Genomic DNA, 9296 nt, shown 5'->3' with positions numbered 1-9296 from the left:
TATGTCCATGGGAAAACCTGCATATGAATGTTTATAGAGTTTTATTCATAACTCCCCAAACTTGGAAGTAATAAAGATCTCTCTCTTTCAGTAGGTGAATGGATTTAAAAAAAAAAAAAATGTGGTACCTCCAGACAATGGAATGTTATTGAGCACTACAAAGAAATGGAAACATTCTTTCTAGGTGCCCCGGAAGTGTTCCATATTTTTCAGGGAAAAGCACAAGAAATGCCTCCAGGTATCCTGGAAAATTTTATTTCATGAAAACACATGAAGAAAACTTAAGTGCATATTAGTAGGTGAAGAAAGGCTACATAGGTGGGATTCTAACTATATGACATTCTTGAAAGGCAAAACTATCGAGACAGCAAAAGGATTTTGTGGTTGCTAGGGGTTGGATGGAGGGGAAGGATTGAATAGATTAAGTACGGAGGATTTTTAAGACAGCAAATATACTATATGTGATAGTTTAATAATGGATAATTGTCATTATATATGTCTTCAAATCCGTAGAAAGTACAACTCGTCCCAGGAGTAAACTAACGTAAACTATAGGCTTTGGGTGATTATGAGGTGTCAATGTTGGTAGTAAATGTACTACTCTGATGTGAGGGGACATATTGATAATAGGAAAACCTTTGCATATATGGGGGCCGGGGATATATGGGAAATCTCTGTACCTTTATTTTAATTTTGTTGTGAACTAAAACTTCTTTGGAAAAATATAGTCTGAGGAAATAAAACATTATAATTACTTATAATAAAGTGCACATAAGTATACACTTCTGTAACTATCACTCAGAGAAAGACTTAAAACATTTTAATCTCTTCAGAAGACTTCCTGATGTCCTTTCACAGTTTATTCTCTCCCACTCCCACACCCAGAAATAATCACTTTGCTTGATTTCAAGTCACATAATTTAAAATAGTTTTGGTTATTCTTGAACTTTATATGAATGGAATCATATAATATGTAGTCTTTTTTCTGACTTAATTTTGCTCATCACAGTTTCACTGAGGTACATCCATATTGTTGCATGTAGCAAACATTTGAACATTTTTATTTTTATTTGATTTATTGATTTATTTTTTATTTGATTTATTATTATGATTTATTTGATCATTTTTATTTCATTGAATGAATATGCATTTCTATACTTATCCATTCAACTCTTGACAGGTATTTGAGCAAGGTGCAGTTTTTGACTTTGGTGATCAATACTTCCATGAACACTCTTGCATAGGTGTTTTCTGCTACACACTGTTCTCACTTACTTTGAGTATACACTTAAAAGTGGAACTGGTGAATCTTATGGAAGTCACATATTTAGCTTTATATCTGAAATGTACTGAGTGTTTTCCAAACAGATTTTACCAATTTCCACTCTCACCAGCAATACATAGACCTCCAGTTGCTATATTTTCTCCATATAAATTAGAGAGTGTGTGGTAGTACCTAAATGCAGTGTTATTTTGAATTTAGCAAAAGCTTGATATCATTTTGATAATCACCTGCTATTTCAATATATTCTTTTGTGAAATGCCTGCCAAAGTCTTTTCTCCATTTTTGTTGTTTTCCTTCTTTTTATTTTTGATTGAGAGGTGGTTATTTTTTTATTCTGAATATGAACCTTTTGTTGCGTATACTATATACATGCCTTTCGTCAGTTTAATGATGTAAAGCTTTGAAAATGACAGCAAATGTTCTGATAATAGGTTTCTTTTGGATTTACAGAACAAAATAACTATATATGTCACTTCCTTGAAAATTACTATATAGCACATTTTAAAGTGGTTACTGTTAGCCATGGGGGACATGAAATAGCTTCGTCCTCCCTTCCAAGAGGGATGAGTTGCAGGTCTCATTGTATTTTTATGTCCAAGTTCTTTGCCTCCTATTTTTGGACTTGCAGCCCAAGATTAGGCTTGAGATCCAAGGATATATTCTTCAAATTCATTTGAATAATTGAAACTTCATGTAACTTTTATTTCTGTAGTTTAATTTTCTTTTTCACTTAAGGGTTAAGCATGTTAAACTTTTATGTGGATTCAATATTGATAATCTATTCTCTGCTAAAAGCTTAATATAACTAAATAGATCAAGAATTATAATTTTTTCAAATATCATATTAGTTACTAATTTTCAGTTGTGAGGGATAAAAATACATTTCAGTATAATTAAAAAATCATAACTCACCATGATTTGGGGAAGGGATCCCTTTTTTGTTCATATGTACGATGGACACATTGGTCAGTCTTACTAGTGGCAGAGGCATGAAAGGGGCCAGTAGCAATAAAGAACAGGAACAGCAGATTGAACTATTTTAAATAATATTTTAGAGTTTCATAAAAATTTCTGATAGGGAACATCAATTGCCCCTCAATATTTCTAGGCAATTCTATGATATTTCTGTAAGTGACTCTCTCAAGTTCTCAAGTGATATGTAAAACTTTTATCCATTCTTCTTAATCCATCAACTTCCCAACACTCTGAAGACCCCTACAGAGCCAATTCCAATACCTGTCATCTCAGAGGGGAGTAAAATCAATGTAAAAAGTGCCCAGAGTGGCCTTTTCCTGCTCTTTCCTCTCCTAGCTCTAACCTGACCCTAGAGAGATCTGGAGGTAAGTGTGCAGGGATTTGGAAAAGGTGAAGATACATAAGACAAAGATCTCCAACAGAAGTCATCTGTGTGAGTCATTATTCCTTATAGTCATAAGACAGAGAGAAGACCTCACAGTACGTCAAGTGCGAAACTTGATTACTACATTACTACAAAGAACTGGGCATTCTGGTAAACAAACTGAGACTTTTTGTGCCTTTACTTTGTGAATTGAGAGAACCGCAAGTGTATTAGTCAACTTGGACTGCTCAAAAAAATTACTGTAGGCTGAGTGGTTAATAAACAACAGAAACTTATTTCTCACAGTTTCTGGAGATTAGGATGTCAGAATGGTTGGGTTCTGGTGATGATAGCTCTTGTCAAGTTTGGAGACTGACAACTTCTTGTTGTATCCTCACAGGGCAGAAGGAGAGTGAGCTGGTTCTCTGTCTTCTCCTTATAAAGGCACTGATCCCATTCACGAGGGTGCAGCATTCTCTAAATACTGCAACAATAGGGATTATATTTCAATATATGCTTTTGTGTGTGTATGTTGGGGTGGATGACACAGAGATTCAGTCCATGATGATAATCTTAATATATGAGTCAAAGAAAAAATTGTGAAATAATCTCTTTTTTTTTAACCTAAATGAGGATGCAAATATTCCCCTAATAAATAAACTTTAATGAGTCAGCAGGAGATAAAAGTTGCATTTTGATTTTGTCATGAGATGAGCTTTTTCAACAATGTAATTAAAAGTGATATACTCCAATATCCCCCAAATCACTAAATTGGAGGTGGACACAAGATACGAAAGACTGTGGACTCTGAGAAACAAACTGAGGGTTTTGGAAGGGGGGTGTGGGGGGCTGGGTGAGCCTGGCGGTGGGTATTATGGAGGGCAGATATTTCATGGAGGACTGGGTGTGGTGCGTAATCAATGAATTCTGGAACACTGAAAGAAATAAAATAAAATGGGAAAAAAAGTGATACACTATTCTTCTTTCCCTTCTTTTTTGTTTCTCTTCCCTCTCTTACTAAATAATTCAGTCCTCAAGCCATTAGGCAGGAGAAACTGCACTGGGGGATGATGGGCCATGGTAGCTCAGAGGAAGTACGAGAGTCAGAGCTGGTGTCAGAGAGCCTGAGAAGAATAAGAAAGATACCTACACAAAGAGGCAGCCTTGCCTAAAAGTATTGAGCCCAAGTGGAGGAAGAGGAATCCATGAGGTGGAAAGGTGGGGGTAGGGGGAGGTAGTCAGCCTGGGTATAGGGGGGCAGAGCCCAAGCAGAGTGAGGAGAGCATCCATCCAAAGCTTTGTCTACCCATGGGCTTCACCATCAGGTGATTGGGTGGGTACCTGACAGTTGAAACCATGAAGTCAATTGCTAGAAGTCTGCCGGCAGGCTGTTACCCAGAGACTTCCGGGAGCTGTTAGTGAAAGGGGATTTGGGGAACTGAGAGATGGAAAGTAGAGCAGAGTCTCTCCATTCATTTTATTAATGTCCTTGTATTCAGCTCCATGCATTTATCTTCATCCTTCCCTGGATTTGGTGCTGCCAAATCAAGGCCATTCTCTTGCTGGAATTCAAGGGGTCTAATGGAAAAAAAAAAAAAATGAACACCAAGAAGAGATATGTTTGATGGTTTGGCTACTGGTATTGCTTTGTAATAAGATGAACCTTTCTTTAAATCCTAGGCATGCATGCCCATGTGTGTGCACGTGTACACACACACACACACACAAACACACAGAACAGTGTATGAGGTAGAGAAAGTAGTGGCAATGGATGGGAAAGCAGAGCCTGCAGAAATTTGTCAGATTGTACTTTGACCCAAAGCAGTTCTAAAGCACACTTAGGTGTAGGTCTCAGAATATGAAAACATACAAGAGAATACGAACTTAAAATTCAGGTTTTAAATCCATTCAAATAGAAATATTTGGCATTTGCAGGACTAGGTATTTTATACATTTAAATATAATTTTTTAAAAATCTGCATCTGGCATACTCATCAGTATAGAGTATCAATTTAATAGTTCAGTTGTATTAAACCAGAACAGACAAACAAAACTCACCCCCTATATGTTAGACATTGTACTTATTTGGTCATTGTACCATTGTCTTAAAATGCAACCCAGGATTTTGTCATCCTTTCACTCTGAGCTAAACTAAGATTGCTACTTTTCATTCAAAAGCTCTAAAAATTTATTAAGAAATAACAAAAAGCTCTTCAAAATTATAAAGAAATAATTAACATTCTAAACTTATCTGTGACAGGAGTAATTGGCTAAATAATGCAGGGGTCATCCTAACATTGTATTTCATACACAATAGGGATTTTCAGGCATTGTGCTTCTGAAATAAAACAACAAAAGCTTAAAATATAACAAGAGTATTCTATTCCATTTTTTAAAAAAGATTTTATTTGTATATTATTTGACAGAGTGAGAGAGAGCACAAGTAGGCAGAATGGCTACAGAGGGAGAGTGAGAAACAGACTCCATACTGAGCAAGGAGCCCGATGGGGGGCTCAATCCCAAGACTCTGGGATCATGACCTGAGCCAAAGGCAGATGTTGAATGACTAAGCCACCCAGGAACCCCTAACAAGAATATTCTAGAGGGATGAAAAGCAGAAATAAATAATTCAGTTTTATCTATTTCTCCCCTCCCCACTTCTAAAATCCCCTCAACTTCCACCACCATTGAATGATGGTAAGAGGGAAGATGAACTGCTAACAGGAGAATTCTTAGTGTAAACTGTATAGTTTAAAATCATTGCTGAAACTTCACCTTGCCAGGCTTCAAATTTGCATTTTTATTAAATATATGTTGTTCTTCCTTCTTTTAAAAAGCATTATTTAAGGTGCATAGTTTGTATATATCTCCATTTTCTTCTAGATTACACGTATAAAGTCTTTTCCCTGGAAATAGATGCTCTCAATCACGAGAAAATCTTTATCTTCAGAATTCCTGAAGCATATTTTTTGAGATTTCATGTCTTTAAATACATTTAATTTATTTCCATATTTATGATGTGGAAACAGGGTAGATATATGCACAAGTCCATGATGGGAACAAATCATATAGATAGTTTCTGAATTCTGCCTTTAATTTGGCAAAAGCCTATAAATATGGAAAAGGCTTTTTATATGTAAGTGTTAAACAACCAAACAGAAGTTCTTTTATTTCCACACAGAAAAGATTTAGGAAGAAATACCAGTTTAGTAAAATGGTACTTCAGAAAGATGGTCTTTAGCCAATGTTTTAAGGCAGATTAAACAAATGTTTTAAGATAAAAATGATCTGTCCAATATACACGATACCTCCCTTTTTGAGAGTGACCCACTGTCACAGCAGTAATTTATTCATTGGAGATAAACTTTAGGTTGTGGAGATAATTTTCCATTTACATTTAACATACTTCACAAAAAGTTGGTTTAGGTCACTGAAGTGATGTTTCCATCAGTCTCATGCTGCTTTTCAAGGCTTTTTCAAGAATCAGATAATAGGGATCTGGGGAATACATGTGGAGAACAATGAGTCACTCATGTTTCACATTTCTTCAGTTATTAGTAGACCTTTTTTCCCATTGAATGGCTAGGTTGACTGAATGTATTTTTAAACTATGAAGATTTTTTTCACCAATGAAAACAAATCATGAAATATGCTACATCCATATCCTTTTTGAAAATTTTTTATTACTTTAGTATATTATACAAAGGGAAAAGATTAGAAGTAATCTTGAGAAGCATTTTATGAATACTCCTCATGCAGGTAGAAGGAATTAATGCCCAGAGATAAACTCCCTAATATATTTCTTAAGCATGGACCACAAAGTAATACTCCTTTGACTCCTTTTCAGATTGGTTTTTAAAGCTATTTTGAGCAGATTTTTTATGAAATATTTCTGCAGACCAAATCCCTTTGCTTCATTAGAACAATATTCCTTTTGATACGTGGATTCCAATTACTTGATTTGTAAGATAATGCTATAGGGTAAGGAGAATTAGGGAGACAAAAATCTTTCCTTAGTTGGCTATGTGCATGCACATGTGCACGCACACACACACACACACATATACATAAACAATGGTAGTGTATTTGCATTGTAGAACAAATGAAATTGTAGACAACATAAAAACAAGAAAATCAAAACCTGACATTGCCCTTACCAGAGATCACCATAGTTAACACCTTAGTGCATAACCAGAGATTTGCTGAAACTGGTTCCTACTGTCTCCCAGACCTAATTGGGCACACCTTTTTCTACCTGTGTATTCAGGGACATTGTATTGGTATTGTGTTGATTGCCAAATGGCTGATTGCCATAGTGGGAGTATTTACACCATGAATATCAGTAAATGCTAAATATTAAATCTTCCTCCTCCAAGTGGGTTTACCAGTATATTACTATAAATACCCTTCTAGAACTTTCTCTGTACATACATGTGCATATATATTTAGTTTTACCAAAATTAGATCATAAGTATGTGTTCTGTCTCTCAACCTGTTGGTTCTGGTTAATAATTTCCACTATTCCTTTTAAATTAAATATTATATCATCAACCAAACTGTATTTGTATATTGATTTATATATAAATATATAAGACATCTTTTTAGAGCTGATTTGACCTAAAAACCATATGTAGTGTGATAATTTTTTACTACTCCTTCAAAGGATTTTGTTTCTGATTTTAAAATGTCAATACTAGAACAACTTTTACCAGAGCACAACCAGATTTGGTTTCGTTATTCTCTTCCAGATATTTTGGACTCTGATATAGGTTTAAATTATGTTCTTTTTGTATCCGAGACAGTGTAAGGTCGTGGGTCATGTTTGAGGACCCTGAAGCTAGGCTGCAGCTCTGCCACTCCCCAGCTCCCTAAATATCAGGCAAGTTCTACAACCCTACTGCTCCTTATATAGTTACTTTATATGTAAAATGGGAATGATGAAAACCATCACTAATCATAAAAGACATATTTTACTTTCCAGTGTCTGCTGTATATTAAAATCAATGTAATGATTTATGGGTCAGCTTTGTTTTCTTTCTTAGTGGCAAATAGAAATGGTACGTCTTACTTCTTGCAATCTATGGTGCAATGGTGTGTTAGATCAAGTAACTTATGATACAGTTATGTACTTTATAGTACAGTTATGTACTTATGATACAGTTATGTACTTTATAGAATGTTTATGTATATAAATATATTTAAACATATGAAGCTTGAATACAGTAAATAATTGACTAGCTTTAACTATTTTTATTATTGATAATACTGATGTGGAGGAAAATGAAAGTTCTTTTTCACAGAAATTTTCTCAATAAATTGATCATTAAATTCTTATGGTCTGTTAAAACTCAATTAAAATTTTAACAGAGCTATTAAATCTAAATTAAAGGAATTTTGGAGAAAGATCTACTATTCTCTTTTGATTCATTGAATGAACTGTTTTAAAGAAATAAAGAATTCCTCTGCAGATTTTTAAAAGTTAGGGAAAAGGGTCAGCAGAGACAAATCCCTTACCAAGAGAACACTGCAGGCATTCTTACAGTATCTCTGAAGAATTCAGTCTCTAATTAGTAGCACTAATGAAGATTTAAAATTGTAAACTAGGCACTGTTAATGAAGGTGCTTACTAAATATAGCTGTAATCTGCTTAGAAGAAGCATTTAAAATGAAATGCCATTTTTAAATTTCAATACTGACTCAATAATAAAATATCCTTTTGGCCATAAATTTAAGGGTGCTTTATTGACCTTGACACCATGATTAATAATACAATTATTTTATCTTTTCATTTTTTAAATTGAAAAATGGAACCCCGATATCAGGAGTCCCACACTCAAGGGAGTGAGTCAGCCAGGTGTCCCAGTAAAAGAATTTCAATTACAATGTAAATAATTAGATCTAAAGATCCAAGGTATCTAAGTGAATCTATTGACTAGCCATCTACACAAGTTTGATGAACCTTTACGAAAATATTCAACTAAATTCTAGAAACTCATGACAGTGTATACAGGAAGTTAAGCTAGATCATTTTTAAAAAAAATTTTATTTATTTATTTGACACACAGAGTGAGAGAGAGTGAGCACACAAATGGTGGGGGGCAGCAAGCAGAGAGAGAGGGAGGAGCCTGATGCTCTGAGATTCCTGAGATACCCTGAGATCATTACCTGAACCCAAGAGACATGCTTAACCTATTGAGCCACCCAGGCACCCCCATTTTCAAGATCTTAAAATAAATATGAATTTACTTTAGAAGCCCAAAAATGTTGATCTTGATATGTCTTATATATTTAGAGTATTATATATTTATCTTTAAAATTATAGGTTGACTTAATTATGAGGCAGTTGACTTAAATTAAAAAAAAAAAGCACAATCAAATTAGTACCTTGGGATGGTGCTCAGGTTAGGTAAAAGAGAATTAGAACCCCCCACAGTATAGTTGACTTGTTTCAAGTTTTTGGCATCCTCTGAATATGTATCCTCTTGCTGGAATTATTATCCTTGTGAAATATAAGTTTCCCAAAAGATTTTAACAGTAAAATAATTTTTTAAAGACTATTTAATTTTGTCTTTTTTAAGATTTTATTTATTAATTTGACAGACAGAGAGAGAGCACAAGGGGTTGGGGGGGAGAGGCAGGCAGAGGGAGAGGGAGAAACAGGCTCCTTTCAGA

The sequence above is a fragment of the Mustela putorius genome, unplaced genomic scaffold (assembly GCF_011764305.1).
Source record: "Mustela putorius furo isolate JIRA1106 unplaced genomic scaffold, ASM1176430v1.1 tig00000224_pilon_pilon_pilon, whole genome shotgun sequence".
Taxonomy (NCBI): Eukaryota; Metazoa; Chordata; class Mammalia; order Carnivora; family Mustelidae; genus Mustela; species Mustela putorius.
This window is presented reverse-complemented; position numbering follows the sequence as displayed.